Raw genomic sequence first — 10,397 nt, 5'->3', positions numbered from 1 at the left:
GGCTCTGTTGCACTAGGGAGTGCACTTAGTGGGAATAATGTTTGGAGCAAGTACCTTAAACTTGAGCCTAGTCTCCACAGGGATTGAGATGACGACAGAAGGGAGAATGAGCCTTAGCTTGAGAGATGTTTCTGTACTTTGATTCTTGCTGCATCTTTTCAGTCAATATCCCTTTTTAAAAGGTAACTAATGCTAATTGGTTAAGTGTGTGTGTGTGTGTGTGTGTGTGTTTGTGTGGTGGGGGGAGGGAAGGGTGGGGTGTAATACCAGAATGTGGGCTTGAGCTGAAAGCATTAGAAAGACCCCTAACCCCCTTAGTCACCCTCTGTGGGTCTGATCTGACTATGGATGGGAGTTGAATTAAGGAGCCTAAGTCTATATAATCTAGAGTAAAAAGGGACCAGGTTATGAAAAGCTTTAACTAAAGAGTTAAAGGGCTAAAGAGAGGAGTTTATAGGCAGTAGGGAACCTCCACAGCTCTTTGACCTATACTATAAGGAAATTACTTTGGCAACTGAATGAAGGCTGAATTAAAATGGGGAGAGACAAGACTTAAGAAGATAAAGTGGCCTTCTAAGTGGCCACCACATATCTAACAATTAATAAATATTTGTTGTATGAACTTTTAAAAACAACTGGACCCTATTTTATTACCAGAGAAAGTCTAGATATTGTGATAAAGGAGTCTCTGTTATTTTGATTTTTCATGGATCAGCAAAGGAAGAGGGAGAATGGACTGTATTTTCACAGGAACAAAGTATAGGACCTCCTTTAATGCAAAAAATATCTTGAAAAGACTCCCTCTAACAATCCATTTTAATTTTGAATAAAAGTGCTGCAGAGAGAGCACTGCAGAAAAGCAGAGTCAGCACATCTTTGCTACTTTTTCCCTGAGGGTTTTTATACATGGGCACGATCCCCATCCAGACAGAACTAAGCAACGTAAAAATAATAATAATTAAAAGTGATCTCTGATTTGATCAATCCAAAAAGCTGCTCTCCACTTCCTCCTCCCACCCTCACTGTTAATAGCCTGCACAAATGCCCTGACCAGGCACTCCTCCTAGTAACTTGAAATTGTCTGGAAGTTTTGAAACTATAACTTGTAGCAGCCACTAGAACCAGGCTACAAAGGAAAAGCAGACAACCCATACTAACAGCAAGATCTTGAGGCAAGAAAGGAGAAAGGGTTTGGAAGTTGTTGAAGGAGGAGGTGGGGGAGAAGTAAACAAACTACAGACAACAGTACAAAAGGTGGGAGGGAGGGAGGCATGGAAGAAGGCTCAGCAAATAGAAATGGATTGAGGAATCTAAAAAGGAGGAGGAAAAAGAGAGAAGAGGGAAGGGAGGAAAGCAGAAGTGAGGAGAAATAAAAGAGAGAGACAGAGGGAGAGAGACAGAGAGAGAGACAGACACAGAGACAGACACAGAGAGAGACAGAGAGAGACAGAGACAGAGAGAGACAGAGAGACAGACAGACAGAGAGAGTCAGAGAGAGACAGAAACAGAGAGAGAGACAGACAGACAGAGAATAATGTATTGAAAGTAAGAAGTGAAAGAATAAGCGAATCTGGGATGGGGGGGGGAGAGAAAGGAGTTTGGATTGAAAAATTAATAGAAGGCGAGATGGCAGGGACGGGGGTAGCTTAATGAGGGAGGTAAATAAAATAGTAAGAAAAATGGAAAGGAGACACGAAGAGTCCATGTCCCGGGAGAAAAGGAGGAGGAGGAGGAGGAGGAGGAAAGCGTGCTGTGCAGCCAGGGAGGTACTTGAAAGAGCCTTTGTGACTCCTCCCCTGGAAAAACTCGGCTCCCAGCCTTCCAGAAGCAGTCAGTCTGACTGACTCCTACTGGTTTTGAGACTGGTTCACCCACTGGACTCAACTGAGAAAAGCAGGGACAAAAGCAAAGGGTTCGACCTCGCGCCGCCGGTGCTCCGCTATCGTGATCATTTCAGAAATTCCTGGGACAGTTCTCTACCTACCCACTGCCCGTTCTGAATCTTTTGACCCAGAAAAAGAGAGTGGAAGCCCTCCTTCCAACATGCCTGCAGTCAAAGTGCTTCCCAAAGCGGAGGTGAGTCTGAGACAGACAGAGAGCACGAATGTGTGGGGTGGTGGGGGTGATTCCTAGTGAAAGCATAAAGTACAAGCGCTCACTTGGAGATGGCGAACTTTTCTGTGGTCTCTGAGCCCCAAACTCAAGAAATGACCCCCAAAGCCACAAGGAAGCATGAATTTCGCTAGGGTCATTTAATTTCCCGGGGCAACTCCATAGCACCCCATTGCTCAGTGTGCATGCACCGGGGTTCTTAGTCATAGATTAACATTCATTTTTTAAAAATCATTCATTAGTTGTAAATGTTGATGGATAGCTTACCCTAATGCAAGTGAGAGCCTGGTCTAAGACACATTTGGTTTTGACATTTTAAAAAGTTGCTAGCTCCCTTTGAAGCCCTTATTGTTATGCTGTTATTTTCCTAGTAAAGTCATCCTATTAATGAAATTTGTCTCAAAACGTCTTTTAACCTTTTTATTCTTAATAAGAGGAACTGCATTCTCTTGGCCAACAAAGAGGGTTGGGGAATGACTATAAGTTAATAAGGTCCCAAGAGAAAATATGTGAGGAAAGTGATTGTGCACTTACATTTCTTTTTTTCCTTATTAATATGACTTTGAATGGTTGTTTAGGGGCCATTGAGCTGCTTTTCATGGTTAATTATTTTTCTTTTTTTTTTAACCCATAGATGGAAAGGGATAGGAATTGAATTTGAAGGTGACTTTTTTTCCAATATGACTTTTAAAAAAATGAATGGGGCTTTTCCAGGGTTTGGGTGACATTCCCATAAGTACTGCTATAGCAATCTAACTTTAGAAGTGGGTTACCACAATTAATCTGAATTCTTTTAAGATTCTTGCAGTAGAAGGTGCAAATAGACTGTTGAAGTGATTTTTTAAAAAGAAGCCACATTACTTTTTGTGATTCTTTTGTCTATAGTCAAAGATTAAAATCTTGCAGATGTGGATGAGGGATTTAATTTCTAGGAATAAATAGTATGTCCTTTAGGCATGCATTTCCAATTTAGGTTAGCCTAGTTTGGTTTGGTTTTGAACTTAGTCACATTCCTGCCCTTGACACAGAAACCAACACTAGCATTAACATCTGAATTTGTGACACAGAAGAACGATAAATTATGATTTCCCCCCTTGTTGCTGGCTTTTAATGTTAATTTTTTTCTTTTTTTTAAAACAGAATACAAAATTTAGATGAACTCATTTAAGATTGGAGGAATAGATAAAATGTTTCTTTCAGATGGTTTTATTGCATTTACACATTACTTCATCTTCATACAGTTTGCTAAAAACATGTCTTAAAATTTCATAAATTGAATACTTTATTTCCATAATATAATAAGCACATCTTAATGCAATAGAAGATTCAAGTATGGGGCTATGGTCTGCATTTTTGGGGGGGCAACGCAGTATAGTGATTCTCAACCTTTTATAAGGTGTGCCATCCTTTTTATGTAGTAACATTTATCATCCCTCCTTAAAGTGGCATGCATTTATCATTAATAGTATTCTTAGTTTAACTGTTTGGGAATCTTTGAAGAGATGGAGGATGCCTTCTGAGATTACTGATGGTCTTAAAATCAGGAATTGGATCCATCATCTTTGGCAACTGGGACCATCATCTTTTAATCCTCTAGTTAAAACTGGAATTTTGGAATCTATTGTAAAGATTAAGCTGGAATGGTTCAACTATTAGGTAATCAGTCTGCTTTTTGCATTAGTGGGAAATGTGTAGTTTCCATTACCTGTCATGACATCTGAACTTTCCTTGCATTTGATCTCATCAATTCTGAAATCACCATCATCTACCAGGCAAATAATATTGTTTTCAAGGCTATTTCATCTGATTTTAGAGTCTCTGAGATGTTGTCTAAATAAAAAGTCATGTAGAATGAAGTCATAGTATAATATGATTATACTTCTATGCATTTATAAGCAAAACATTTTTCTATGTTATTGACCATCACCACCCTGTACATAATTTTTTTCATCATAATATAAGGGGGAAATCTCATAACCCAGAACCAAACGAACTAGATTCAAATACTTAGGCTACCACTTTCATTTGACTTTAGTGTGACCCTTTATACCTCTGAGTGTCAATTTCTTTATTAGTAAAAATAAAAATAATAATAATCCTTCTACTCTCTCTCTTAGATTCTTGCTGTGAGTGTACATTGAGGTTGTGTACTTTTTTTTTTTTTAATTGGAGGATAGACTGAGCTTGTGATTCCATTGATTTATATACTTCCTGTTGTGGAAACTCCCTCTACTGATATAGTCCAGCAACCAGCTTGCAATTTATAGTCTTGGAGAGTTATTTGGGGCCATTGAGAAGTTATGATTTGCCTATGGTCACATAGCTGATATGTGTCAGAGGCAACATCCCTCGAACCCAAATTTTCCTTACTCCAAGGCTAGACCTCTATCTTCTGAATCACAATGTAATGACTGGCACTCTAAAACTGTAATACACTATGGAAATGTAAGCTATTATTTCCCTATTTCAAAAGAAGATGCATAGAGATTAAAGCTCTTATGACACCAAAATTAATTGGGAAGGAGAGGTACAGGATGAGGCCAATAATAATTATTATGACTAGTATTTATACAGTGCTTTAAGGTTTACAGAGTGTTTTACATACATCAACTTATACCTTGTTTTTCTTTTATTATTATGGATTTAACAAGTATGAACAAAAAAAGTGAACATTTCCATGTGAATGGAAAAAGGACTATAATAAAACTCTGAGATTCTATTGCATGGTTTTAAAGCACACATTAAATGTAACATATATGTGTATGTACGTACGTATGTACGTATGTATGTATGTATGTCTTCTCAACTTCCTAGTGTTGTTTATGTTCATTTTATATTTCATTTATAACTCTTTTCCTCCTTTTTTTTTCCTTCAGTCTTGCTCCTTACCTCCTACTACTGTCCTCTTGGAAATGAAAGCACACCCACATGGCAGATAAATAGAGTCAAGGGTAGCCTGGATTTGGCATGGGCCTGTACTCATGATCTCAGGGCTACTCATTCACCCAAACTTGAACTCATCCTGACAGGTTTGGACAGGGTACAATACACAACTAAAACTCACAATTCTCTCTAATGGTACTAGGAGAGACCTTGATAGAGGGGAAGGGGTAGATACAATTCTACTACTCACCTCTGAAGTTTCTGAACCCCTACTGGTATGCTTCCCGTTTATGTGAAATTAGTCACCATGACATCATTAATTTTTAATCACTTTCAAAATGAGACAAAAGCACAAAAAAGCATCCCTTAACTTTTACTCAGTAGAAGCTCAAATCAAGATTAATCCAAATGTGACACTCAATAGAAAGCAAATGCAAAAATCATAAAAACACAACATTCCACCCATAAACCTGGGTAATGTCCTCTTTTTGATGGAAGGATTGGGGATAGAGTTATAGAAACAATTGAGGAGCCATATGCATAGGGAAAGTCATGTGTCAGTGGCAACTCACACCTCTAGACTACAATCTTCGATGTCCTTTATTCTTTGTTGGCAACAATCTGCGCCAGAGAATGCCATGACTCTGCCAGCTGGCCCCCTTCTATCCTTACCACTCTTCTTCTAGAAAGAGTCATCTCTCTTCTGCTCTTGAGCTGAGGAAGCAGTGATAAGCCCTTTTTGTTGACAGATGCTGAGGGGGGAAAGCTTTGCTTGCCCTTTCAGTGATATCAGGTGATATCAAGATCCTGGATCTTGTCATTACCTACTTCTGGCTTTATAAACTCTGAAATCCCTGCATATGGTCACAATCTGTTGTCATGCTGCCTTTCTCTCACTCTTTCAACCCCAAACCCTGTTCTACATCCTCCCAGCAGTGTCTGATACCTTAATCCCTTAGTTCTTTCAGCCTCACTGTAGGGGTTATTCAGGTCATAATCTCTTCAGTGTCTACACTCAGCTCTACACTGCCTTTTTCTCTTGAGTTGATTTCTTTATCACTGATCTTTCCCTGCCAAGCTTCAGTCTTGGATTACTGGAATCACTTGATTCACTTCTCCTCACATAAAGCTGAATGTACCTGGGGGAAAAAAATCACAGACCATGCTGACTTGAACCACTACAAATTTATATTAAATAATGCTATTTGTCCCCTTACTTTAACAAGGCAGTTCTTTTCTGCTTCCCTAATCAATTCACTACCCCACCCACCATTTCATCTTTTCTGGACCTTTTCATCCTTCCTCAAGTCTCCCATGCTTCACTCTTTTCCCACTCTCTCAACTAAGAATCTTGCCTTTCACTGAAAAAAAAACTGAGGACATTCACCAAGATCTCCCTCATCTCCCTTCTTCCTCATCTCTCATCAACCAGACGCCACTCTTTCCTCATTTGCCCTTCTCATGTGATGAGATGGCCCTTCTCCTGGCCAAAGCCAGCCCTTTTAATGTCCAAGGGATCCCATTCCTTTCTGTCTTCTCCAGTAGACTTGTTCCCCTATCGTCCCCACTGTCACCAACATTCCCTATCTCTCCACATCTACTGGCAGCTAACATATTGCTTACAAATATATCAGGTCTCCTCCATCCTCATAAATAACCTCATTTGATTGTCCATCCCTGCTAGGTATTGTCTCATGTATCTTCTATGACTAAATGTCCTGAGAAGGCCATCTGTAAGAAGTACCTCCATTTTCTCTTCACTCATTCTCATTTTAGCCCTCTAAAATATGGCTTCCAACTTCATCATTCCACAAAACTGCTCCCTCCAAAGTTACCAGTAATCTCCCCATTGCCAAATCCAACAGGTTTTCTCAATTCTTGTTGTTCTTGACCTCTCTGCAGCCTTTGGCACTATTGATCACAACTTGATATCCTCTTCTCTCTAGGTTTTGGGGAAACCACTTTCTCCCTCCTGGTTGTCCCCCCCACCTATCAGACTGTTCTTTTTCAGTCTCCCTTCTCCTCCAGGCCATGCCCATTAAGGACAGGTGTCCCACAGGTCCCTATCTGGGGCCCTTTTTTCTTTCCCTTCTGCTATTTGTAATGGGAATGTAAATTTGAAGATCTTCCCTGTCCCTAGGCTAAAGTGCACCTGGAGCCTGGGGTGGGAGGCTTGTTTTTCAGTAGATACTTCTTGATTGGCCAGTGGGTCAATAAGGTTGTTATATTCTCTGAGCCAGGAGAAGGGTATATAAACCTTGATTTGAGGCTTTGTTTTGGGGCTTATTTTGAGAAGTGTTCTGTGATTTGATATGGATTCTGGGAAGCCATTGTCCAGAGCCCCCCAGCTTTGAAAAATCCAGATGTTGAAACCCAGATGTTGATTTGGTATGGATGTAATGGTTGGACAGTTTGGAAATCTGTCTACTTGATCTGTTTCTGTCTTGATAATTCTGTCTGTATATTCTGAAGTTTGGGGTTGCTGACCTCTTTCCCCTGAACTAAGTAAACGATACATGTTTGACTGATTAAAGTAAGCTTGTTAACCCATTTTGAGTTGCTTTCCTTTAACAAAGCAGATCTAAGAACCTGTATTGGCAGCAAACCCTGAGGATGCTTGTGGTCCTTGCTGCTACACTATTTCACTCAGTAACCTTCTCTACCTATCTATCAGCTCTCATGGCATTGATACCAATCTCTATGCTGTTGATTCTTAGATCTGTTTATCCAGTCTTAACCTTTCTCCTTACCACTAGACTCACATCTCCAGCAGCCTATTGGATGGCTTTAACTGGATCCCCTACTGACAATTTAAATTCAACATGACCAAAACTGAACTAATTATCTTTCCCGAAAAACCTTTCCCCCTCTGAACATCCTTATTACTTTTTTTCAATTTCATTTATTTTATTCTAACCTTAAGAAAAAAATAAGCATTCCCATAATAGAATAGAATAGAAAAAAGGTAATTGTGACTGAAACTGCACATCTATTATGTACAACTTGCTATTCCTTTTAAATATATTATAAAGTTATCATGCAACTTTTTTTTCCTTTTTTCCTTCTCCCCTCCCACTCTCTGGGGGCAGCTAGGTGGTACAGTGAATAGAGCACTGGCCCTGGAGTCAGGAGGACTCCAGAAAAAGCTGCTATTAGACACAAATATGTGTGTATATATGTATACATATACATATATAATATATATAATATGTGTATATGCACATGTGTACAATCATTCTATACATGTTTCTATTTGTTGGTCCTTTCTTTGGATACAGATAGTATCTTCCTTCATATGTCCTCTGTAACTAATTTGGGTACTTAAATGGTCAAACTTACTTTGTTTCTCAGAGTTGTTCTTAAAACAATATTGTTGTTACTGTATACAATGATCTCTTGATTCTGCTCATTTCACTTCATTATTTCATGCAAGTCTTCCTGTATTTTTTTCTAAAAGCATTGAGCTCATCATTTCTTATAGCATAGTAATATTCCATCACAATCATACATCAAAACTTATTCAGCAATTCCCCAACTAATGGGAATCTCCACAATTTCCAGTTCTTTGCTGCCACAAAGAGAGCTGCTATGAATATTTTAGAAGATATAAGTTCTTTTCCTTTTTCCTTAATCATCTTGGGAAACAGAACTAGTAGTAATATTTCTGGGTCAAAAGGCATAAAGAGTTTAATGATTTTTTTTTGCATTTTGGAGGGCAATTGGGGTTGTGACTTGCCCAAGGTCACGCGGCTAGTTTGTGTTAAGTGTCTGAGGCCAGATCCGAACCCAGGTCCTCCTGAGTTTCAGCTCTCAAGAAACTTTTAGTCTCATGGGGGAGACAACATGCAAACAAATATGTATAATCAATCAATAAACATTTATAGGATACATAAGGAGGTAAAGACAATATCTGCCCTCAAGGAATTTACAATCTAATGGGAAAGGCAGCATGAGAACAAATGCATACAAAGCAAGCTATCTACAAGATAAATAGGAAATAATTAACAGAGGGATGGGACTAGAATTAAGAGGGTTTCAAAATAACTTCCTATAAGAAATAGATAGCAAAACTATAGTAGTGGGGGAACTCAACTCCCCCCTCTCAGAACTAGATGAATCTCACTACAAAATAAACAAGAGAGAAGTTAAGGATGTGAATAGAAACAATAAAAAGAGGGAGAATGCTGGAATTAAGAGGGGTTGGGGAAGGCTTCTGGTGAATTGGAAGGTTTTAGTTGAGACTTTAAAAAGCCAAGGAGGCCAGCAGTCTGATCAGAGGAGGAAGAATATTTCAGGCATAGGGGACAACCACAGGAAATTCCTGGAAATGAAGTGTCTTGCTTGTGGAATAACCAGGAGGCCATTGTCATGATCAAAGAGCATATGTTGGAGAGTACTAGAAAAGGTAGCAGGAGGCTAGGTTATGAAAAGCTTCACATCAAAACCTACTCACGGTTAATGACTCATTTATTTACTTATGCAGTAAAATGTAAAACATCCTCCTTTTTTCAGAAATGAAACCCAAAGTCTTTTATCTTCCCATATATAGATGTATATCATGTAGATATATAATTTATAATATTGCATATCATAAATAATACAATATTTATATGTTGTATGGAATATATAATTTATAATATTGTAGTTATAAACTTTGCAGCTTCTAAAGTTAATCACATCCAAATGAGCTATTGCACCACAAATCTTGGATGCCATGGTATCCCAGTCAAACACGTCCTCTTAGTGCATTTATCTTAAGGGAATTTGTCTATCTGGTCCTCAAAAGAGTCTAGATATCTCCTCAAAATTTATCACATGTTGATTTTTGTGAGTTTTACCTTATACAAATGTTATTCACTGTACCTTTCAATAATCACATTATACATATATGAAAGGGGAAGCAAAACAAAGCGCACAACAAAACAGAGGACAGGCCTGTCTTTGCTGTCATTGACCCTCTGTTTCTCCCTCCCAAACCATAGTGAACACAAGGAAAACAAATTCACACATTGCCAGGGTCTGAAAACATCCTTCATTCTGTACCTACTGTCTATCAACTCTGTACCAAAATGGGGAAGCATGTGTAATGGAGAATTGATACATGCCCAGACCACTTAAGATCCATTTGAATAAGACGTACCGTCTCCCAACTCCAGAATTTTCATTGGCTATCTGTCCCTCATGCCTGGAATGAATGCTCTTCCTCCTCAACCCAGCCAACTGACTTCCCTGACTTTCTTTAAGACTCAACTACTAGTGGGACACAGTAGGACTGTCACAGGCAGGGACCTTCTGAGTTGGCTTACCACATGGTTGGGAGCAGACTCTTTCCATTGACTGCAGTTGCCTTTCTCTTTAAAGGTACCTGACTGAAGCATAATCTTTCTCTCTTTCCAGCATGT

The 10,397-nt window shown here is 39.0% G+C and overlaps 1 protein-coding gene across 2 annotated transcripts in view; it reads left to right on the top strand.

Moving 5' to 3' along the window:
• Nucleotides 1-1,044: 1,044 nt before the first annotated feature.
• S1PR3 (sphingosine-1-phosphate receptor 3) overlaps nucleotides 1,045-10,397 on the top strand; it is a 34,555-nt gene continuing 25,202 nt past the window's right edge. For both annotated transcript variants that reach the window (XM_069087805.1, XM_069087804.1), the window contains exon 1: nucleotides 1,045-2,076. The gene's annotated coding sequence lies outside the window, so the exon portion shown is untranslated. The remainder of the gene's footprint in view (nucleotides 2,077-10,397) is intronic.

Source organism: Petaurus breviceps, unplaced genomic scaffold (assembly GCF_028583685.1).
Source record: "Petaurus breviceps papuanus isolate PSGF00001 unplaced genomic scaffold, PetGlider_PUasm1.0 183, whole genome shotgun sequence".
In the NCBI taxonomy this organism is placed as follows: domain Eukaryota; kingdom Metazoa; phylum Chordata; class Mammalia; order Diprotodontia; family Petauridae; genus Petaurus; species Petaurus breviceps.
This window is presented reverse-complemented; position numbering and strand designations above follow the sequence as displayed.